This window comes from Argiope bruennichi, chromosome 2 (assembly GCF_947563725.1).
Source record: "Argiope bruennichi chromosome 2, qqArgBrue1.1, whole genome shotgun sequence".
Lineage (NCBI taxonomy): Eukaryota > Metazoa > Arthropoda > Arachnida > Araneae > Araneidae > Argiope > Argiope bruennichi.
Window position 1 is genome coordinate 131482761 of NC_079152.1, and position 25306 is coordinate 131508066.

A 25306-nucleotide genomic window follows, 5' to 3' on the forward strand; every position below is an offset into this window, starting at 1 on the left:
AAAATTTTAATTAGACATAAATAAAACGTTTTTTAACTTTTTTTTAAATACCCTCGTTATTATAAATGCATACACGCTCAAAACAGACCACTTTTAATGAGATATTTTCGACTTCATATTATACCCGTTCAACTAAGAATTTTATTGTTATTTAAATCATAAAAATTTGCAAGTGATATTTTTTAGTCAACTTAATAAAAATGTTATTGAGTTTTTGATTCTTCATTTTCTTTGTGAGAAATATTATTCTTCAGTTCGTTGTTAAGTTTAATTGGCTGTTAAAGTTTAATTGGCTGTTTTATTATCGGCATTGGAATGCAAAAAGTGCCAATAAGGAAAGAAAGGGGCACTTTATCGCTGATTTTTATAAAGAGAGGAAAACGGATATTGTCTGCTTTTTCACTTAATCTAACTTCAAAAATGAATTTAATTTTAATATAAAGGAATATAATTTTAAATTTTCTTTTTGAGATGATGAAAGAAGAGTACTCGTTTAATATTCAGTTTCCTCATTTGCCTTTTCAATCATCGAAAGAGGCGCCATTAAGAAGAGACTCGCCGAAGTGAAGCAGACAAAACACATACTCCCAACAATGACACTTAGGAATATATCGGAAGATATTCATCATGCATTCACTAAAAGTGTTGACATCGTTAAAAATGCGAATTTGATTTAATAGAATTTTGCAATCATTTTAGCGTAGAGTTTTAGACTTAACTAATATGTGCAATTATCTTATTGGGAAGGAAAATATTTTGAAGTCCTGTTTAATTAAAATAGTTTTCCTTTGTAGTGTCTTCAATTGATTTTCATTTGGGCTTTCCTGTATCGTTGAAATCCCATCGAGCAGCTACGTTCCTTTCTAGTTTTTTGCCCTACACGTTTTTCTTTCTCTTACACGAAGTGTAAATAAAGGATTATAATCATAAAAAAATTTGGACTTTATAGATTTTGATGAATATTTAAATTTTAGACCTTTTTAACTTCGAAAAATACATTTTTAGCATAATGTGCAGGTGTCTGTCTGTGAACACGATAACTCATAAATGTTTTAGAATATGGACTTGAAACCAAATTTGTAGATTTCTATTGAATTTTGAACGAAATCCATTCGAAGCGTCATGCGATTACATATGAACTTGATAAAGTCAAAATGCAATGATAGATAAAATTTAATATACATATTTAGCATCTGAAATGCAGATTCTGATCAATTCTTAATTGGAGAGTATTTGAACCAAATCTGTCAAAGTATTGACTGTCTGCTGGTATGTACTTTTACATATATGTAACCTCAATGACTCGAATGAAGGAAATTTATATGTTGTGACTGCAAATGTAGTTACGTGTATAATTTTAGTTTTAATCAGTTGGGTAAAAGGCATTCGAAATATACATTCGCACAATAAATACAGTGAAAATATTATACACAAGTTAAAGTTCTGTATTTAGTAACTATTGCCCTCTAATGTTATATAAAATATTTGGAGTCATAGCTGATCTACAATTTTATGCGGTAAGAGGAGTATAAAACATAAATTAGAGAGTATGCGAAAAAATTGTAGAGAGACTACTATCATCAGTTGATATTTAGTTTGAGTCTAATAATTCTTCGTCTCCATTTTTTATGTGATTCCTTATTATGGGGACAACAGAAATGAATTCATACCATGGTACCTCACTAACATAATCTAAAATTCTTGGGCCATTTTTTTTTTTTTTGGTAATTCAAAAAAACAACAACCATAAAAAGCTCTACATAAGTTTTTTTTTATTTTCTCCCCAGATCTTTGGTCTTTAGACAGGAAAGAGACTCAATAAATTCAATTGAACTTGCATTGATTGCCATATTAATTAATTGGTGAAAATGAAATTAAAGTGGAAATGGGAAATTAAGTTAATGCCTTTAGTTTGCTGTGCGCGTTTATTAAAGGAAATGTGTGTTACGGGATAGAATTAAAAGAGCAAATGCTGTTTTGGAGTAAATGGCAAAAGAAAAAAAAATATTGTCACTATAACTTCAATAGAGGTAAATAAGTGAATGATTTGATAAAACAATAACATTTGTTTAATAAATTAGAAAATTGACTCAACTACAAAAATAAAAAGCATTTTTATAAATCGTGCTTAAAATAACTTTTAAAATTAAGAAATTATGTTTGATAATTAAATTAATACCTTTAAAGCGGTCATTATTTGGCCCTTAAGATATCTTTAAAATATTTTCCTGCAATAGTGTTTTTGGAAGTTATTGGAGAAAAATAAGGCAAAAATGCCGAAATGTGGCTTATCTTGAGAAATATTTTATTGTGAAAGTGGAAAATACCACACCTAATTTTAAAAAAAAAGATTCAGAAAGGAAAGAACAAACTTCATGTTCGCGATTGTTCATCGTTTGGAAGAGTTCTTGAGACCCGCATATATATGAAAGAATTTTTTAAGCCTTTATTATATACATTACACACAAATTATTGATGTTAACATTTCAATTAAACCTATTAATTATTTATAATTAAACTCTTTAAAGATCATAACCATAGAGGATAAAATTATTACTAATTCAAAGTATATTCGAAATGATCAAAACATATCAAACTACATTGCAAAAAAAAAAAAAAATGCCTAACTTATAAAACATTTGAATATTATGCCTAAAAATGAATCTTTCGAAATCTCACTAAATTAATCTTTCTAAATTAAAAATTATTTTCACCATGAATCTAAAACAAAGCGCTGTTAATAAGGATTATCTTTTTTAGTGATAACAAAATCATAAGGTGATGGAATTGTATTATATTAATAAATGTCATTAAATAAGACATAAAATATTTGTAACATTATTTATTAATTAGACTATTAATAAATAATCTAATAAATATAATTATTCTTTATATAAAAAAATAATCCAGAAAAGTGTTTTGAACATGGTATAAATGAAATTATATTCGTAATTTAACTATATAATGCATTTTTAAAAATAAAAATATAGTAAATATTTTTAAGAATTATATAACGAGAAATTTACTATTTTAAATAACATTTCAGAGCCTTGAATTCGAGACCATGACCGAATCAATGACACCGGTTCAAATATGGCGCCCCCAAGCGGTTCTATTTGAAATCTCAAGTTGTAAATCGATAACTCGGCCAGCGATGCTATTTATAGACACGTCCTCCCTTTTATCAGCAGTCGACCCCCCTTCTCTCCTTTCTATATTTCATTTATATCATTTACCTTTCCGAACAGAATACGTAAAACACGCCTTTTCGAACGTTTTCGAGTATGCTAAAGAATTTCGAGCCGTGACCTTCAGCCTTTTCCTTCTTAGAGAGCGGACGTTAACGATTAACTGGCTGTCTGTGGCTCTAAAGTTTGCTCTGTCGGTTCATCGGTGTTTGGGGTTTTCAATTTTTATTTTTGTATCATTATTTGATCAGTAATATTAGTGAATTAAAACCTTTAACAGTTTAAACATCTTTGAAATATTTGACAGGTTTCAGTATTTTCTTTTATGAAAATATCCATAGAAAATTTGTTTGAGCTCGAGACATGATTTTAAAAGGTTTTTCACAAATTTAAGTTATTTTTTAAATGGGATTAAATAAATTCTAATATCAAAGATATCGTTCTGGTAAATAAAGGAGTCAGATATGCTCCAGAAAATAAGATATGCATAAAGAAAATAAATATGATATTCATTTTATTACTTCTTATCCTTTAATAAAATACTTTATACTTTGAAGTTAAAATGTTTAATGTTTTTCGAATTCTTAAATAGTTTTAATTAAAAATTAAGTAATAATCTATGTAATTATTATTTATTTTATGAATTTATATAGTAGATTTTATAAAGTATATTTAATTAAAAATATCTTTTTAAAAGACAATTAATTGAATACTAATTTATTAAAATATAGAATTATAAAGAATAATATATTAGATTAAACTGTGACTGTTTGAATCATTTATAAAAAAAAAGAGATATACCTTCATATTCATTAAAAGCATTTATCAATGTGAAATATTATAAAGTTATAATTCATAATCCTGAGACAATAAAACATTACAGACACGACATTTAATTTTAGAAAGACAAAGAAATGACATTCATTCCATGAAGAGCAAATTACAAAATATTTCATGAATTTCCAAGAGAAGAAAAAATAAAAGATTAAAAAAGAATATTTTTTGGAAGTTATGCGATAGAAAAAATAAATAAAATTACCTAATGTACTCATTTATTCAGTTAAAAGCTAACTGATGTACCCAGAAATGCTTAAAATTAAATGCTTTTATCTCTACTATTTTCAATGTTAAATCCATTTATGTATAAAATATTATAATACACAAAATCATTTTATCGTCTGAAGCGTTTTTAGGTTAAAGGGAGAACATTAATTAAACAGTCCATTTTTAAAAATTACCACCACCGTTAGCTAATTTTTAAATCTAAGCTCTACATTTTTCTCAAGTATCATATTAATTATTCATTATTTCGTAGAAGAAGCAAAATAACATAAGATTTTAACGGCAGTAAGTTTTTAATCTAAATAAAGAGGCTTTAGAAATCCTTTCAAATCTATAAAAATAAGTTGCCGAAAGTGTTTTAAAAAATAAAACGAAAGTATAAAAAAAAATAAAGATAGAATATTCAAAATCACACCTTTTCTTAGCATAGGAGAATCTTTATATTTTTTCACTTCGAAATTGCTGCATCTATTCATTTACATGACACATTTTTTTAAAAATTAATAAAAGCGAAAAGAAAGCTTGCAAGAAAATGAAGTTGGTGGCATTGAAAATGTGACATTTTGAATTTTAAGATAGTATAAAAATATTTCTACAGGTAAAATTTGTGTCGAAGTTATTACGAAAAAGAAAAACCGAAATTACATTATGAATGTTTAATTGCTTAGAAATAATGAATGTTAATAGCTTAGAAAATAATCTTTTCAGTAATACCAATGTTTTAACATATAAATATTTTTCCAAAATATTTTAAGCATATTTTCCAACATTTTACTACGCACAGTATGAAATAAAATTCAACATCTAGAAGAACGTGATGAGTTCGTGGGAAAAAATTAGCTTTTATAAAAGCGTTGATATCATGTTGATAAAAGCTCAAAACATTAAATTAACTCTTAGTGTAAACTAAACATAGGAAGTTGCTATGTACAGCTCTGTTTATATAAAATAGAATAAATATGATATATAATATTTTTTATAAAAAAAATAAATGCGAGAAAAAAAGTGTTCTATGAAATTTTAAAATAATTCTATTATTATTCAATAATTCAATTTTATTTAAGGCTTACATAGTATAATATATACATGCTATCCTCTATAATCAGGGCCCTGCAGCTAATTTCTACAACTTTATTAACTGGTATAAATTTCTAATAAAAATGGTGTAAAGAAAATAAATAATCATGTTTGATATGATTTGAATCAATAAATGTTCGGATGAATTACGAATTTTAAATTTTTATACAGATTCCTGTTCTGAGAGTTATATTTAATAAAATATTCTTCCACTCTTTTGAAATTAAAACTGAATGAGTTATAAAAATTTGAAAGCCTATATTCTATAAAAAAAAGCGCGATTTTAGACGTCCCCATCGACCATCTTCAAGAAAATAAGCAAATCAGCGCTTGAATTTTCCACAACACTGATCGTCTAAAATGATGAAACGGTTGAATGTGCCAATATAATTTATTATATTAAAAACTTTATAACTAAGTCAGGCTTGATCACCGAGGATCGAAATATTATGTTACCGAGATAATTTTACTGAATGTGATTTATAGTACCGAGGGACTATAAAATTTAAACTTCATAATTGTTTTCAGAAATGCATTTATTGATTGAAATAAAATGAAATATTATTAACCTCATTTGAATCCTTTTGAAAGTAAAACTGAATTTTATGATGAACCAGAGAAATTTTTATTAGAAAATTCTTTGAAATATTGCATAAATTATAAAAAAACATTATGTGATACACATTAGATTACAACGCTGAAGGATTCGATTTTTTGTAATCATATTAAAAAAATATGTTTGGCAAGCAAAAATATTTTCGTATTTATTGAAGTTTTATCTTGTCTATTTCAAATGAAAATTTAAATCTTATGGCAGTTCACAGCAAATTAGAGAGACATATATAATACAATGAGCAAAATATCGCAATGTTTCTATAATAATATGAAACGTTACGGTGGTAAATCATAATCGCAAATAATCAACAAAATTGTAATTGGTAAGATTTCGCTTAAATTTTCCAAATATATGCATTTAAAGAAGTTCTTTTTGTTACTCATTAATTAATGATCTTATTTTTTTCCTAATTATATGTACATTTGAGGCGAAAATCTATTTCACATGTATATGGCGTTATGAATTAATTAATCTATTTACTCATATATAATTATTTTTTAAATGTAAAGAGGCTTTGAATGGAAAATTTAAGAGAAAAAAAACGGAATAAAAATGAAAATTATTTCTGAAATAAATCGTACCAGATAAATGTTCAAAGAGTAAGATAAGTTTTCCTTGCTTGATCCATGACTAGGTATGCTTTAGGAAATTTATTATTCTTGCAAAAGGAAAATAAAGAACTCGTATCAAGCAATTCTCGCTGATGGAGACTCTCCGGGTTTGTTCAAAGTAATACAGCAAAATCGGTACTTACCTAAAAAAAAAAAAAAAAAAAAAAAAAAGAAACAATTAATAAAAAATTTATATTATTTAATAAAAAACGTCCAGAGCATTAGTTAAATAACTATCACTGAAATAAATGAATAATTCTAAAAATATCAATTACATCATCATCATCAAAACTGATTAAAAATGTTTAAAATTTTATCATAAAAAAATTATTTTTTGCAAATGCTCAAAAGATGATAGTTAAAATTTCATTACAAACGTTGAAAAGATTAATTAAAGGAGAGTAATAAAGATCTCTAGAAATGAGAAAATTAATTTAAATTAGAATTTAAAAAAGATATACGAATTAAAAAATTAAAAATTTAATTGGACTTTAAAGTATCCAAGATATTTGAAAAATATGATTGCTAGAAAATTGGTTCTTCTAAATTACAAGCGACGCAAATGAAAACCAAAAATGGGTGAAAGGTTATTTTCTACATAAATATTTTTTAGAATTATTATGAAGGCAAAATAATAATAATAATAATACAAAGTTAACTTTAAGCAGATATAAAAGCAGAAGATTAGCACAATTTTTTTAAAGAATTTTAGCAGTTGTTGTTTTACGCCACCACAAGGAAATAATTAAACAGGATATATGGATTGGAAAGTTATTAAACAACATGAGGACTTTAAGATATCTATTCTATAGAGAAATGGATTTTGAGAGTCTTAAGTCAGAGTCAGAAGTCTTAAAGACTATTTTCAAGATCTATATTCTGTGCACGTATGTTATGCTGCATGAGGTATCCAAATCTAGTTCTAAATTCTAGTACTATATCTTTTTCTAGGATTCAGAGTCAAGACAAATATGAGCATAAAAATAATATTTTTTTTATATTTTTATAAAAAAAATATATATAAAATAATATAAAAATTATTTTATAATATTCATAATGATATAAAATGATATTTTAAATAAATTTTGACAATAAATATATTTTTATAATACAATTTATATCATAAAAATATTTTTTATAAATAATAATAATAATATATTTTAATGAAAAGTATTTTTTTAATTTTTAAAAACATACAATATGCAAATAAATAAATATATTTTTTGCACCTTCAGATCTAACGGCCTTATTTTAGAAAAATTCCCCAAATACTGGAAATTCTCAAAATTTCCTTTAAAAAGTTTTTTTTTCCATAACAAAGGAAAACTAAACATTAGCATTTATATGAAATCCTATAAAAAAAGCAAACTCAAAAACTTTGTTTTCTTTTTAAAAAATTAAATTTTTTATTTGGAATTTTTATTAACCGGTAATGGAAGACTACTTATCCTTTTTATCTACTGAATCGTCAGAAACAATATGTAGCATTAAGATTAATGATAAAATCAAGACGTTTTCAGAAGTGAATTATTAAAGTAACATCGCCTTAGAGAAATGGGCGCATGTTGGAAGAAATGAATATAAAAATGTGTACAACCAACAACACTGTGCCACAAATAAGAGAAAATGTAAACCTAAACGTAAGAATTACCCGGATATTGGATTGAAATGCGAAAAAACAGAAAAAATGAAAATCTTTAACAAAGAAAACCGTCGATTCAAGTGGATAATGTTCTATTTTGTTCTATGTTTGCGGTAATATACATTTTAGAAAAAAAGTGCGGATTTTAGAAAAGATAGTAACATATAAAAAAGTAAATATATATTTTTTAAATGTCAATTTACAAAATTAGAAAAGAATGGTTATGGTATTGAGAAAGGTGAATGATGGCGAAATTGAAAAAGTAAAGAGGAACAAAATATTTTGAAGAGTTTCAAAGATAACACCTTTATCAGAAAATATGCTAGAAAGTTTTGGAAAGACCACACCCGCTTGTTATAAATGGTGTTTAATCGATATGGAACAGTCGGTTTCTCTTCAAATATAAAAAGACTATATGTTATAAAGTATTTATTGTAAGATAAAGTTAATTTAAAATAATTGCCTTTGAATACCACTATTCAATGCCATAAGTTGCTACTTTGTTTAATTTAGTTAAATGGATTAATAAGCACAAATGGAAATTCAATAGCGTAAAAGAAACTTAAAAAAAAAGGAATAAAAACTCTCAGAAATAAATAAATATTCATGAAAATGCAAGGTTAAATGAGACATATGTTATATTTTCACTCAATGAGAGATACTAAAGAAGAAAAGAAATTAAAGTTTAATAACCTTGTGAGTGGATTGTTGTCGTAAAAAGCAAAGTTGACATTCATGCTTGTTTTTGAGCAAGATAATTTAAAATATGTATATAGCCCTTGAATAAAGTCTCAATTAAATACATCCATACCAGAATATAAAAAAAATTACGGAAATGTTAAAAAAATTAAATAAAAAATTTAATTACATATCTCTAGAAAGCACCAGCGCCATCCCCCTCCCCCTCCAACAATGCTGTGCTTATAATGCGTAGTCGTTATGAATAAAGAATTTAAGGGAAACAAGAAAAGAATTTCTTTCCAATTTTAATAAAAGCATCGTGCATAAAACACTTTTTTAATTTCATCGAAACAAAAGGAAGAGTATAATAAAACGGAAAATAGCAAATAAAATGTGAGCATCTTTAATTAAAATCATAAGGCTTGTGACCAAATTAAGAGTCATTTGGACTTAAAAAATGAAATCTTGCTCTTAACCTTTTCATCCTTCAAAAATTTGTACTTGACAAGATCTTAAAAGACCTTACAGATCGTACAAAAAATTATTTTCGTTTAAAATCATTTGCTCGTTTGGAAATGCGATTTGATTCTTTTTTAAAATTATATATTTGTTTTTTTTTATTTTCAGGTAATGATTTGTTAATTCATGTCAATCAGATTTCAATTCAGTGAAAAAAATGTGTAAAAAACAACTTAGTTCATTCGTTAAATAGCACACGAAGATACAAATAAATTAAAGAGCATTTTCAGTTCTTTCTCCGAGAAATGCAAACATTGCCGTTTAGATCAAATCTTAAAAAATGAATATATGCATACATCACGTGAATTTGTGTGCTAGAAAATGTCATTTATCTATAAATAACTCTTCACTATTTCCTATCTTTATAAGAATCACTTTTTTTTTCGTGTTACCACTTTTGCGAATAATTTATGCGTGCGACAATTTGATAATGAAACTGTCTTGAATGATCAATGTATACTATGCACAAATAAATTAAAAATTGTGCAATACCGAGTAAATATTAGTCTTTAGATGGATGCACCAGAGTTTGCTTTAGCCTTTGTTTTAACGTTGGATAAATATTTGAACTTTATTAACGAGGAATCTAATTAATGCGGGACATAGAAGAGTTAGCTAGAATTTTAATTTAGTTAAAGCTATAAATTCTTGATGATAAACTCTTTTGATTGTCCGACGATTTTAATAGAATTAGTGCATGTGAAAAAGCTGTTGGAAGTTTTAAAGGAGCTTATATGAAATCACAGGAAGGCCTAACCACGTTAACATTTCAAATTCAATCAACCGAAAATTCTGGGCTATACGTCTTGTTTTTATAGGATTAATACGTCATTCTGTATGTGGGTTTTGGGCAGGAACTCAAAATCTTAAATTATATCATTTGGAGTGATTATATGAATATCTTTCGATGCAAAAGCCAAATATGTTTATGCTACACAGAAGGAACTGCTCATACAATATGGAAGATACCATAATCATACTAGCTTGAGTTCTGGGTACGACATCAGAATTCACACGCCATTAATATAATTCACATTAGAATGAAATCAATTCAAGCTGTAATGACAGAAGTTTAATTTTGCTATTTTGCACGTTTCGTTATTTTTATTTTCTCGTGTTAGACTAGTTTAGACTAAGAGACTAAGTATAATAGTAATACACCTATAGGATGATAACTCATTAAATTACTAAAATGCAATAACCATCCAATTCCGAGTAAATAAGTTTTCAAACTTTTGCATAGCTTATACATTAGTGAGTTGTCGACACTGCACGACGACGAAACAGCATAAGTGGTAGCGAACAGACTACCAATAATAAAAAAAAGTGAAGTTGCAAAATTGCTTTTTTAAAATCATTTAACTTCAAATTAAATTATTTATTTATAAATATTGTTATTAAAATACTTATCATTTTATCCTGGACGTTATCTCATTCACATAAGAAGAAATTATGGTTAAAATTTAATTTTTAACCATAATTATTTTTAAATATTACAAAAACAACTCTAATAACGATGGGTAATTACTGATGTTATTCGAAAGTCATTAAAACTAAATTATAAGACTAAAACAATTACGAAATTTTGTTCTACAATTTCGGAACCAATTGAAACTACATGAACAGAGAATTAGGCTGAATACATAGGCAGGTGGTCAAAAATTTGAAGTTTGTTTCCCAACATATCTTCTAATCCAAATGATGCTCTTAGAAAAGAACACACGTCGTCATTTATTGCATAAAATATTCCGATATTTTTCAGTTTCCAATGCTTTTATTATAATCATAATTCTGATGCTTATACGCAATTTAAAATTTAGAATTACAGAAGATGCCAAACATGACAATAGCTCCGCCTGTATACACGATGGACCTTTTGTGAAATCGAACTTTGAGCATGGTAACCTCCAGTCTCGTGGCCGAGATCTCATCACTAGACTACCGCTGCTCCGCTAGCTTCTCGGAATTAGCTTGGTATTGCGTTTTAATATTTTAATGAATGAACTACTGTTGTATGCGCGCTCCCAACCGGTCATGTGATCACGAATGTTAAAAAAAAGACGCCGAGAGGATTTCGGATACTATTAACGTGGATGGCAACTTATAATTCGAAACCCACAATAACTAAAATTCTTTTCATATCGATTAATGTTTTGTGTTGTCTTGTGCTGTGTTATTAAAATATTTATAAAAAGACAACACTGGTTCGTCACTTAATTTACCAAATGATGGTCAATGAATTTTAAGCTTGACCAACTACTATTGTTCTCTCTCTCTCTCTCTCTATATATATATATATACACACACAAAGTGACCCGGTAACATATTTGTGAATGGCTTAATGGAGGAACAGGTTTTCAATCCTGAGAAACTATTCATAATAAAATGAGACCAGAGAATAGACTGATGAAAACATTCTGAAAGTTTGCCAAGGTTTGAACGGCAAACAGAATGCGATAACACACAATTTTATCCGCTTTCTATGGAAATGTATGTGTAGAATTCAGATATTCCTACTCTTAAATCTTATTTTCATATAACAGATATTTTATTAATATTATTTTTCAGACTAAATTGTCAATAACCTGCAAAAGATAATGTTTAACTTCGGAAGGCATTTCTTTAATAAAAAAAAAACTTATAGAAACAACGATTAGAAATAGAAATGTAATTTAAAGATTGCTGAGCATTCGTTATCTTGTTTTCAAGGTTATTGTTGTAATTGAAATATTTCGAATCTTTTAGGATTATTGATTCATTGTCCAACCATTGTTACTGTTCATCCCAGGATTCCGAAATCAGCACGTTTCGACAATTACATTCACTAAAAGGGAAGTGCAGTTACTCATGAGAAGTAGTTACGCCTCCTAAATCCGCAAGTTCATCCTAGTATTAAATATAAACATATCGTATCATCTCATTCTACCGGGGAGCACCTCAGGTATGAGGATGAGAAACCTCATGATGAAGATTTAGTATGGTGATTGGTTCTCACCACTCGGGTGTGTAGAGAAATGGTGTGGGATAGGCTACCTCCTCCCTACCGATGACGAGACGTACGTCTCAAGTGAGGGGTTGTATCGTGGCCGATGATGGCCCCTAGGACTCAATTTCAGTTTCAGCCAATGCTGTCGCAGTGGTTCTGTCATTCCTATTATCTGTGTGCCGCAGGCCGGTGAGACTGCTCAAAACTGATCTACTTTCATCTTTCTCCTCGCCCACTTTGACGAAATAAACGCTTTCTTACTCAAAAGCTCGGAGGATTTTTGAATCCGAAAATGAACAGTAAGTTATGTTATTTCCGCAATATGACTGCTGTTTATGTAAGGCTAATGAATGAAATTTTCGTCAACACTCATAAAAAATGTGCAGTTATATGATAATTGGACGACGAAAGTAATTCATAGAACATCCTAATTACAATACAAGCATCTCAACACTACTCTTTAATATATAACGACTCTATATATTGCAATACTATATAATACCAATACTATATAACAGCATGTTTGCCTTCTACAATAGGCACAATGAATTCCAAAATTAAAGTGCTATATAATACCACAGCATGTTTGCCTTCTACAATAGGCACAATGAATTCCAAAATTAAAGTGCTATATAATACCACAGCATGTTTGCCTTCTACAATAGGCACAATGAATTCCAAAATTAAAGTGCTGCATCGCATTTGTCGCTCACCAAACTCATTCTATAGCAAAAAGCTGACTCATCATATAAATAGCTTGATTTAAGTGAGTTTTTTTAATCCATGTTTGTGAACTATATGGGCATTGAATTGACATAGAAAAACATGAGTCATCATATAAATAGTAGTTTGCAATCCAAGTTTATGAACAATATGAGAATTGAGTAGACTCTGTATCAAAAAACTGAGTCTTCATATAAATAATACGCCGTAGGTGTGTCTTTTAATCCATATTTGTACTAAGGCAGTTTCTGAAATGAAATTTTTCTTACCTGGAAAATAAACCAGTCCTTTCAAATAAATCTCACACGAAACAAGAAAGAAGAAGCACACAGAGACAGAAACTATTATAGCGAACCCACCTCGGTTTTTGAAGGAAAATTTGGAGGAAGATAATATGCCCTTTTCTATAACCTTACAAAGCAGGCGAACTGTTTGAAAAGGCGCTGTCAGCTCCACACGCAGAGCCTGTAAGAGAAGAAAGCGCCTCTTCTCCCGAAGAAATAGTGTAAAAAGCAAAGCACCGAATCTGTCTTAACGTGTTTCATTATTTCAGCGCCGAAAGGTTTTACTTAGTTTCTGCAATTCGTTCAAGCCAAATACGCGCCTCTCTTTGTGAAGAGATAAAAATGGGAAGATAACTTGAAAGGACCACTCAGAAGGGGGAAGAATTTAATTTTTAGTTGTGTGTATAGCGCTAGATGTGTCGGAAAATGCTGGCTTTTAGTGAATGCATAGATTCGTAGACAGGAGGTGAAAATCTTGTTAACTTTCGTACCCGGGAGGAAAAAACTAGCAGGCGACTTGTTTAAGTATTTTGATTTAATCTGGCTTATAAAGCTATTAGCTTTGGACTGACGGGAAGTAAGGGGTTACAAACATTTTTCTACAAATACTAAAATTCGTAACTTTTATTAGCTATTAAAGTCAATGAATTAATTTTTTTCCGAATGCAGCTTGTAAATCAATAAATTCGAGATAGGGAATTAATTGATTTAAAAATATTTTTTCTTGGTTTAATAAAATCAATGTAAAAGATTTTACCTATCTGCATTTTAAAAGATATTATTATCTTTGTTAAAAATTCGGCTGCGATATTTTAATAAGTTTCCACGTTTTAGATTATACAATTAGGTCTGTCGTTCGGCTAGTCTGAAAATACGATCACGGATAAAATAGAACAATCTACACAAATAAAATTTAGTATATCGTCTTTATCATGAAATTATCACTGTAACAAATTATTTCTATTTAGAATTATTAATTATATTACATAAAATATAGAAACAAAAAAAATCATCTACAAAAAAAACATCTCCCATTACATTAACCGTTTCTGGCGAATTATTTAAAGGACCATCCCCAAAACTTAACCATTAGTCTAACAGAGTAATTTTAGATAACGGTGAAAAATATAGATATGCAAAAGATAATTTTTATTAGTTTCTCGAATGTGAAATATATAAAAGGAAAGAATCATGTTCGTCAAAAAATTTTGTCAGAAGATTTCGATGAATCTCTACGTTTTTGAAATATATAAAAATAGATATGCTAAATATATAAAAGGAAAGAATCATGTTCGTCAAAATATTTTAACAGAAGATTTCGATGAATCTCTACGTTTTTGAAATATATAAAAATAAATATGCTAAATATATAAAAGGAAAGAATCATGTTCGTCAAAAAATGTTGTCAGAAGATTTCGATGAATCTCTACGTTTTTGAAATATATAAAAATAGATATGCTAAATATATAAAAGGAAAGAATCATGTTCGTCAAAAAATTTTAACAGAAGATTTCGATGAATCTCTACGTTTTTGAAATATATAAAAATAAATATGCTAAATATATAAAAGGAAAGAATCATGTTCGTCAAAAAATGTTGTCAGAAGATTTCGATGAATCTCTACGTTTTTGAAATATATAAAAATAGATATGCTAAATATATAAAAGGAAAGAATCATGTTCGTCAAAAAATTTTAACAGAAGATTTCGATGAATCTCTACGTTTTTGAAATATATAAAAATAGATATGCTAAATATATAAAAGGAAAGAATCATGTTCGTCAAAAAATTTTAACAGAAGATTTCGATGAATCTCTACGTTTTTGAAATATATAAAAATAAATATGCTAAATATATAAAAGGAAAGAATCATGTTCGTCAAAAAATGTTGTCAGAAGATTTCGATGAATCTCTACGTTTTTGAAATATATAAAAATAGATATGCTAAATATATAAAAGGAAAGAATCATGTTCGTCAAAAAATTTTAACAGAAGATTTCGATGAATCTCTACGTTTTTGAAATATATAAAAATAAATATGCTAAATATATAAAAGGAAAGAATCATGTTCGTCAAAAAATGTTGTCAGAAGATTTCGATGAATCTCTACGTTTTTGAAATATATAAAAATAGATATGCTAAATATATAAAAGGAAAGAATCATGTTCGTCAAAAAATTTTAACAGAAGATTTCGATGAATCTCTACGTTTTTGAAATATATAAAAATAGATATGCTAAATATATAAAAGGAAAGAATCATGTTCGTCAAAAAATTTTAACAGAAGATTTCGATGAATCTCTACGTTTTTGAAATATATAAAAATAGATATGCTAAATATATAAAAGGAAAGAATCATGTTCGTCAAAAAATTTTAACAGAAGATTTCGATGAATCTCTACGTTTTTGAAATATATAAAAATAGATATGCTAAATATATAAAAGGAAAGAATCATGTTCGTCAAAAAATTTTAACAGAAGATTTCGATGAATCTCTACGTTTTTGAAATATATAAAAATAGATATGCTAAATATATAAAAGGAAAGAATCATGTTCGTCAAAAAATTTTAACAGAAGATTTCGATGAATCTCTACGTTTTTGAAATATATAAAAATAGATATGCTAAATATATAAAAGGAAAGAATCATGTTCGTCAAAAAATTTTAACAGAAGATTTCGATGAATCTCTACGTTTTTGAAATATATAAAAATAGATATGCTAAATATATAAAAGGAAAGAATCATGTTCGTCAAAAAATTTTAACAGAAGATTTCGATGAATCTCTACGTTTTTGAAATATATAAAAATAGATATGCTAAATATATAAAAGGAAAGAATCATGTTCGTCAAAAAATTTTAACAGAAGATTTCGATGAATCTCTACGTTTTTGAAATATATAAAAATAAATATGCTAAATATATAAAAGGAAAGAATCATGTTCGTCAAAAAATGTTGTCAGAAGATTTCGATGAATCTCTACGTTTTTGAAATATATAAAAATAGATATGCTAAATATATAAAAGGAAAGAATCATGTTCGTCAAAAAATGTTGTCAGAAGATTTCGATGAATCTCTAAGTTTTTGAAATATATAAAAATAAATATGCTAAATATATAAAAGGAAAGAATCATGTTCGTCAAAAAATGTTGTCAGAAGATTTCGATGAATCTCTACGTTTTTGAAATATATAAAAATAGATATGCTAAATATATAAAAGGAAAGAATCATGTTCGTCAAAAAATTTTAACAGAAGATTTCGATGAATCTCTACGTTTTTGAAATATATAAAAATAGATATGCTAAATATATAAAAGGAAAGAATCATGTTCGTCAAAAAATTTTAACAGAAGATTTCGATGAATCTCTACGTTTTTGAAATATATAAAAATAGATATGCTAAATATATAAAAGGAAAGAATCATGTTCGTCAAAAAATTTTAACAGAAGATTTCGATGAATCTCTACGTTTTTGAAATATATAAAAATAGATATGCTAAATATATAAAAGGAAAGAATCATGTTCGTCAAAAAATTTTAACAGAAGATTTCGATGAATCTCTACGTTTTTGAAATATATAAAAATAGATATGCTAAATATATAAAAGGAAAGAATCATGTTCGTCAAAAAATTTTAACAGAAGATTTCGATGAATCTCTACGTTTTTGAAATATATAAAAATAGATATGCTAAATATATAAAAGGAAAGAATCATGTTCGTCAAAAAATTTTAACAGAAGATTTCGATGAATCTCTACGTTTTTGAAATATATAAAAATAGATATGCTAAATATATAAAAGGAAAGAATCATGTTCGTCAAAAAATTTTAACAGAAGATTTCGATGAATCTCTACGTTTTTGAAATATATAAAAATAGATATGCTAAATATATAAAAGGAAAGAATCATGTTCGTCAAAAAATTTTAACAGAAGATTTCGATGAATCTCTACGTTTTTGAAATATATAAAAATAGATATGCTAAATATATAAAAGGAAAGAATCATGTTCGTCAAAAAATTTTAACAGAAGATTTCGATGAATCTCTACGTTTTTGAAATATATAAAAATAGATATGCTAAATATATAAAAGGAAAGAATCATGTTCGTCAAAAAATTTTAACAGAAGATTTCGATGAATCTCTACGTTTTTGAAATATATAAAAATAAATATGCTAAATATATAAAAGGAAAGAATCATGTTCGTCAAAAAATGTTGTCAGAAGATTTCGATGAATCTCTACGTTTTTGAAATATATAAAAATAGATATGCTAAATATATAAAAGGAAAGAATCATGTTCGTCAAAAAATTTTAACAGAAGATTTCGATGAATCTCTACGTTTTTGAAATATATAAAAATAGATATGCTAAATATATAAAAGGAAAGAATCATGTTCGTCAAAAAATTTTAACAGAAGATTTCGATGAATCTCTACGTTTTTGAAATATATAAAAATAAATATGCTAAATATATAAAAGGAAAGAATCATGTTCGTCAAAAAATGTTGTCAGAAGATTTCGATGAATCTCTACGTTTTTGAAATATATAAAAATAGATATGCTAAATATATAAAAGGAAAGAATCATGTTCGTCAAAAAATTTTAACAGAAGATTTCGATGAATCTCTACGTTTTTGAAATATATAAAAATAAATATGCTAAATATATAAAAGGAAAGAATCATGTTCGTCAAAAAATGTTGTCAGAAGATTTCGATGAATCTCTACGTTTTTGAAATATATAAAAATAGATATGCTAAATATATAAAAGGAAAGAATCATGTTCGTCAAAAAATTTTAACAGAAGATTTCGATGAATCTCTAAGTTTTTGAAATATATAAAAATAAATATGCTAAATATATAAAAGGAAAGAATCATGTTCGTCAAAAAATGTTGTCAGAAGATTTCGATGAATCTCTACGTTTTTGAAATATATAAAAATAGATATGCTAAATATATAAAAGGAAAGAATCATGTTCGTCAAAAAATTTTAACAGAAGATTTCGATGAATCTCTACGTTTTTGAAATATATAAAAATAAATATGCTAAATATATAAAAGGAAAGAATCATGTTCGTCAAAAAATGTTGTCAGAAGATTTCGATGAATCTCTACGTTTTTGAAATATATAAAAATAGATATGCTAAATATATAAAAGGAAAGAATCATGTTCGTCAAAAAATTTTGTCAGAAGATTTCGATGAATCTCCATGTTTTTGAAAAATAAACATGTCGATCAATAAACAAAATGATTTAAAATCGGAACAAGTTGGAGGATTCGAATTCGGCGTAACTCTATATTCGAATTGTAGATTTATTATATATTTTAGACGGAATCTTTTAACAGGAAATATGTTTGCCTATATTGCTTTATGAATACCAAACTGAAAGTTATAATAAGCTTGATTAATTAAATTTAATTAGTGATTTTATCATGAAATCAGAAGATATATATCGATTTTCGGAAAAAAAAATCAAAGAAATGAATGTCTTTCGATCTGTCTATTCAAGTTGAAAAAAGAAGATAATTCATAAACTGGAATAAATATAAAGCAGAGGAATAAATTTCGAAATGTGATTCTGAATTTGATAATGTATTATGGTAGCTGTCTAAATGAACAGAAAACAAATCTCAATTTCTGTTTTAAAGTGAAAAGAATCGACCAGGTTTTATCTTCTATAACTGATGCGGTTTCAATCTGAAAATTCATTCGATTTACAAGATATCCATAATTAAAAGATCCTGTTTGAAATTAGTTTACAGGCGAAACCAGTCATTCAAATTTGGTGGAATTGTGGGGAGGATTCTTTGACAGGATGAGAACTTATTTCAGAGTGGAAAAATATCTTACATATATCGCCATTAAACGACGTTTTATCAAGAAATGACACTTTTAGGCAAACGTTGACTATTGAATTTTAAACACTTTGCAAAGTATGCGAATTAGAAACACTCCTACAATTAGTATTATTATAGACACTATTGTGCTGTCTATAGTTTCTAAACAGTTTCACAATTATTACAATGTTTACAAACTTGTACAATTTTAATTGAATCGAAGAATGTGCAACAAACAATGAATCGCAAGAAAGTTACAGCATAATGTTCCACATAATGACCATAATTTACAAATACCATGTGAAACCTCAAGATGACATGTTCTACAAATGCTCGAATTGTGAGCATGGAAATGTTCAGTACGTGGAGTCAAATGCTTTTTTTAAGGTTAGGTAAAATTCTTGGATTGTCATTATATAGCAGACGTTCCGAATGCTCCACACTCAAACATCGCGTGGTTGGAGATCCAGGAAATGGGAAGGCAGCAAAAACATGAAAAGCAAAATCTCCGCAAATGCTTCTTTTTTAATTTTTTCTCGCTGAAACGGATTCTCTTCCTTTCACAGAATTTCTTGAATTTCGGATATCTGGTTTCATCCACAGGTTAATTTGAAATAGGGTCCTTTAATTCTGGACACCTTATATTTTGAAAAACATTGGATTATACTTTATATTCCATTATTTTTTAAAAGAAATAATGTGCAGGGGAATAATGTATTTACAATCTACACTTTTCAAATATAATAAATTTCAAGACAAGATTCTTCTTCCTTGTCAAGCCGGAATTAAAAGAGTGTTATTTAAGAAAATATTTATAGATATATCCATTCAGAAGTTTTTAATGTCATGTCAAATAAAAAAATAATACAGACTTTATCCTTTATCATATAGTTGTAATATTACAGATTCTGTTCAATACTTTATAATGGCATTTGATTGGCTTTCAGCAAAAAATATGTCTCATCCTCCAAATAGGAGAATTATTTTAATTGCTGTTAAGAAATGCTTGAGTGTGGTTCAAATGTTGTCGCGACGAAGCGCAAATCTATTTACAAGCAATTATATAAGTATTAAAAATTGGATCGATTTCATATAGGAAGATAACGTTTGCAATTGTTTGAATTTAGAAAACTTTAAGCGCAATTTCTCTGATCATGATGAATTAGAGGTTGGAAGGTGATTTTCCCACCTTCTAATATCGAGTATTACTAGCTTAAAATTCTCTTTTTATTCTCTTTCATCTTCTAACATTTATGAAATTAGAGATGGGGACATCAAAGGGGGAGGTTTCTTTTCCTTATCTTCAAAGGAATCGTTTATCGCTTTTCGATTTGCCGACAGAAATTTTTACTTTCTTGAATATTAAAGAAGTATTGTAATCATCAAAAAATTAGAACTCAAGATTTTGACGAATTATCAAATTTTAGACTTTCATGAGTCAGAAAAATACATTTTTGGAATTACATCCATTTGTGAACAAGGCGATTCAAAAATGCTTTGAGCAAAAAAGGACGAAATTTATTAAATGGACTTAACAATAAATTTGTAGATTTTTATTAAAAGAAAAAAATCTATTCGTGGGAAATATATCTGTCCTTCTGTCCGAATAGAAATAAACCAGACAACTAAAAACATGAAGAACTAGATATATCAAATTTTTTTACGTAGGCTACGCATCTAAAATTCATATCTGTATCAAATATAGAACCAAATAAGCCCTGGAGTTTGGTGTATGTCGGTCTATACTTTTTGTGTGTAAATAATCAGATTAATTGAAAGAGGTAACAACTTAGGTAAATGAAATTTGACTCACAATTTTAGCATCTAATGTGTAGATTTTCTTCAAGTTTAGTTTAATTATATTAACGTCCCGTTTTAAAGCATTATTAAGGATAATTTGGGACGTATCTCGTACGTATTTGGACGTATCTTTTGAACTACGGTGAGATGATGAGGACTACACCTAAGCTGGCAGCCCTTCTCCAAACTTCCACACCCTACCAGCGGGGTAGATTTTATTCAAAGTTTGAATCAAATCAGTCAAAGGGATGATTGTCTGCCAGTCTGTAATTTTGCTTACATGTAAACTCAATAACTGAAAAAAAAATGTAAAGACTTAAATAAATGAAATTTGTTAAACCACAATTAAAGTTCTGTATCAGATTTTGGCTTCAATAGATCGAAAAAAAAACCCATCTGAAAACACATCTGATATTTTTGGTATTTGAATATTAGCCGCATGCCAGTGAATAATACAGAGGTACCAGAAAAAAATATCGCCAAATATAGCAAGCTAGAATCACATTAAATGTCAAACTTTCAGAGCAATTGTTTTCCAACCCTATGGAGTTAAAACGAAATAATTGTTTCCATACTATACTAGAAAGCACATAACGCTCATGTGCTAGACTATGAAGTTAAAAATCTAAATAATCATAGCATTCACGGCGTTGTCCAAGGTGCTTCATTTTGTGTGTGTGTATGGGGGGGGGGTTAACACTTTTAAAATAGAATATACAAGAAAATTTTGAGAGGACTATTCCTGCAAATTTTTTTAAAGGCTGTAATAATTCCCACCCTACTTAAATCAGCGAATGGCACAGAAAATAGATCGAAATCCAATCGAAATACAGCTGAGATTTAATAAAATGAGCCGATTAATTAAAATTTTAACTACAAGCAAAAGTCCCTTCCTTAAACATAGAATTTCGTAAGTACTTTCAATGTTAAATTAAAGCCGTACACAAAAAAGTTCAGAACACATGACGAATAATATGTGAAGGGATCAGTAATACAAAAACAAACTGTAATAACAGATGAGACATTCTTGAAACGTGTAATTGTCTCTATAAGGATCATTGTAACCAGGGTCGTAGCGAGAGACTGAAGAGCCCTGAGGCAACAGATGTTCATAGGGTTCTTCATTGTTTCTTCTTATGTTAACCAACTTTTTTTTCTAGTTACGGTTGATCCTTTTCTTAGTAATAAAAATATGTTTCCGACTTTAAAGAAGACAAATAACAACAATAATCATGCCATTTTCATTTTTTCAATGTTACAACAACGAGGACATTTTTAATTTGAAATAAGAGTACTTTCATCCACTATTTCGATCACTTCTTATTACTGTCGGATACACTAAAAATTCCTCATGCTCTTATTATTCTTCAGTCTTTTTGACTTTCTGGTATACGTTGAATAGAAAAAGTATAGTAATCGACAGAAGAAAAAAAATAATCGAACTTGAGATTTTGACGAATCTCCACATTTTAGACCTCCTCTAGTTCGAAAAACCCATTTTTTTTGGAAAATGTCCACCTGTTTGTGACAAAGATAACTCAAAAATGCTTTGAACTAGATGGATGAAATTTGGTATACAGTACTTACACTAAATTTGCAGATTTCTACCCAATTTTGAGCAAAATTCGCTCAGAAGAGCTTAATATAAGTTAAATAAAAGTTAGCACAATATATACAAAACGAAGAGAGCAGGATGGATAAAATGCGTTACATGTAATATCTACAGTGAAGATTACTTAAAGAATTTTGTGCCAAATCTAATAAGGAATTGACTGTCACTCTGTCTCTACTTTCAAAAACATGAAAACGCGATAACCCCAACACGTAATGACTTAAGTATATCAAATCTGGTATGGGGTTTTATGATTACAAGTATAAATTTTTGTTTGAATCGGGTGAGAAAACGCGTCTAAAACAAAAATTCAATTTCTTGGATTTTTTTAATTACCTGCCAAGGAGTAATCGTCAAATAGCTTGCCAAGGATCACCTGATAGTTTCAGTAAAATTGGTAAATTCTCGCCAAAGTTTAATATTTCGCAACTATTGTATGGCATTGCCTTGCAAGGTATTCTCTGGGATAACACTTTTATTAAAGAATATGCGAGAAAGTTTTGAGGAGACCACATTCGCTGGTTTATCAGTATGATTCAATCCTGAATCATGATGTTAGACGAACAGCAATATAAGTAAAATGTTTAAGACCATTTTAATGTTGGAGCCAACTTTGTATTCTATATGAGAAATAAGATTTAAGACAAAGCTCATATTAAAATAAAGTGGCGATGTCAGATGATGTAAATAGTTTCATTTCTCACGCGAAAGTAACGTCACGCGGCTTTTTTTCATTACGGAGAAATAGGTAAGCAATAAATAAAACAGGTATATAGTCATTAAAAGAACAAATATTATAAAATGTCCATTACAATATTATATTTAGGAATGCATTTTAGGAATACACAGAACTATGCAAAAGAAAAATTAAATTAAATTAAACACACGATATTTCTGCCGAACCAAGCAGCCACCAAAAGCGACAAATATAAAATCATAACAGAAAGTCCAAGATAATATAAACTCCATTTTAAATATAATAAATGAACAGATTTGAGGTTCTAACCATTCTCTTTCGGTGAATTCCAACATTTAAATTTTCTTCGTTTGAATGTCTGCTTTTAATAGAATTCTTTTCAAAATTTTCTAAAAATATAATTATCCATTCCTCTTTCCCATCCAACAACATTGTATTTTTAATATGTAATTAAACCTCGCCTGGAATCCTTTTCTTTGAGAATGCAACGTTAAGGATGAAAGTTCCTCGCTTTAAATGGATGAGACGTATTTCCTGCGCCGTTCATTGAAAAGGCCTTTAGAAATTGAAGACAGTAACTCAGCGATCGATTTAGAAATGGAAGAAACTGGGTTAAGCCGCTGCCATCGGTTCAGTTGATTCTGAGTCGAGAATGGAGTAAATCTATTGGAGGTTAATCCTTCCGTAATCTGATTTTCCGTGTTTTTGGCAGATGCTCCGTTTTTTAAACGGAAACTTTTGCTTTTGTTTCATTTTCTTTTTGTTTGGAATTTTTCACATAAAAAAGTTACAAATAGAGGAGTTAGAATAGTTTTATTATGAAATTAGACAAACCAATATAACAAAGTGATTTGATTTGTAATATAAGCAGATGTGAAAGTACGGAGAAGTAGAAAATTCAGAAATTTTTAAGGAAAATCAGTATGAATTTAAGTATTCGAAGTTAACATTAAAGTAAAAATACCATTTGTACTTTAATGTTAAATGTGTTTTGTATCAAAATGTACATTGGTCTACGTTTGTACATTGATCATTCGACCGTATTTCATCATTTTGAAAAGCTTAGATACATGTCCAAACTCGTTGTCTGAGAACCGCATTATCCATTTCTCTTCTTACACGTTACAATAAAGGGCCTCGACCGAGTGGTAATAAGAAGTGGCTTTTATAATGTAAAAAGAAGCAATGCTTGGAAAAAAATCAGTTTAGTTTTAGTTATATTAATGCTCCTTTTTAAAGCAACAGGATATTTTGAGATGGACCTCGCCATTTTGAACAGCGGTCAGTTGACGAGGAAGACACCTGAGTTGGAAATCCTCTCCAAACTTCCACACCACATCAACGGGAGGATGTTTGGTCCCGACGGACTTAACGTGCACCAGACCCACTTACACGGCAGTTCTTCGATGGAATCCGGTCTCGTACCTGAAACCTCCAGTTCCAAAGCCAAACCTTACTACCAGGCTACAGCGACCTGTAAAAATATCAGAGGAAAGTGCAAAACTTGATTCAAAGACTTGGTTACATCCTTTTAAGTTATTGTTATGTGCTTCATGGAACCCCATTGGAAGTTCTCCTTTCGAGCTACTGCAATGTAGTGAAACAATCATGTCAGACAAGAGTTGTGAACCACGTACAACGCTCGATGCAATCATTCAAGAAAAAATTTAACTCTTCTGACAAATAGGACCAGTGGGAGTGATATTCTCAAAACTTTCTTGCATACTCTCTAGTAAATTTGTCATGCCAGAGAATGTCTTACGTGGCATTGGTGTGCGATAGTTACGAAACATTCACTTTAGCCGTGAATATAGCATTTTTATTGACTTTTTATCGTGTCATCCTTGGCTACTTATTTGACGAGGAATCTCTAACAATAATATCCAAAACTGGTATTTGTGTTTTAGATGCTTTTTTTTCTCAACCGATTAAAACAAAAATTTCACATAAAACTCCACTTGTAGCCTC

General features: G+C 28.3%; 1 protein-coding gene across 4 annotated transcripts in view; it reads right to left on the minus strand.

The window, feature by feature from the left end:
* LOC129956760 (cAMP-dependent protein kinase catalytic subunit 1-like) overlaps nucleotides 1–25306 on the minus strand; it is a 274118-nt gene that overhangs the window by 109258 nt on the left and 139554 nt on the right. The window contains exon 2 of one of the 4 annotated variants that reach the window (XM_056068710.1): nucleotides 6525–6697. The exons of the other annotated variants lie outside the window; for them this stretch is intronic. The gene's annotated coding sequence lies outside the window, so the exon portion shown is untranslated. The remainder of the gene's footprint in view (nucleotides 1–6524; nucleotides 6698–25306) is intronic. 4 annotated transcript variants of the gene reach the window in all.